The sequence below is a fragment of the Alligator sinensis genome, unplaced genomic scaffold (assembly GCF_000455745.1).
Source record: "Alligator sinensis unplaced genomic scaffold, ASM45574v1 scaffold468_1, whole genome shotgun sequence".
Lineage (NCBI taxonomy): Eukaryota > Metazoa > Chordata > Crocodylia > Alligatoridae > Alligator > Alligator sinensis.
This window is the reverse complement of record NW_005842087.1, coordinates 2,026,839-2,027,367: the sequence shown is the minus strand read 5'-3', so window position 1 is coordinate 2,027,367 and position 529 is coordinate 2,026,839.

The following is a 529-nucleotide window of genomic DNA, read 5'->3' as shown; positions in this document are numbered from 1 at the left end:
AGGCAGGGACCTGGATCTAGGGCAATGTGGAGCTAAGGCAGGAGTCTACTTGTCTGCCTCAGTCCCCCATAGAGATGCCACTGTTGCAAGGAGAAGTGTCTACACAGCCCTTAGCTACTGGGTTAAACCCCCACAGTTGCTGCTGAATTAAGGCTTTTACAGTGTTATTTTGCATACAATTCTGTGCCAGTAGTGAGTGAAACCACCAACGGCATTAAAAAGGAGGCATGATGGGACCTGATGCACAATCCCAACAACTGTGCCGAACAACAAAGAAAGATTTCTACATCTCCCTGCCTTTCTGCCATTTGACACCACCAAGGAAGGAATCCTGTCTTACATGCACATCAAAGAGCAACTCACAATGACACTCATAGATTTCATAGACATTAGGGCTGGAAGGGAAATTGTGAGATCATTGGGTCCAGCCCCCTGCCCAAAGGGCAGGAAGTCAGCTGGGGTCAAATCACCCCAGCAAGGTGAGTATCCAGGCATTTCTTGAACATATCCAGAATAGGTGCTTGCACCA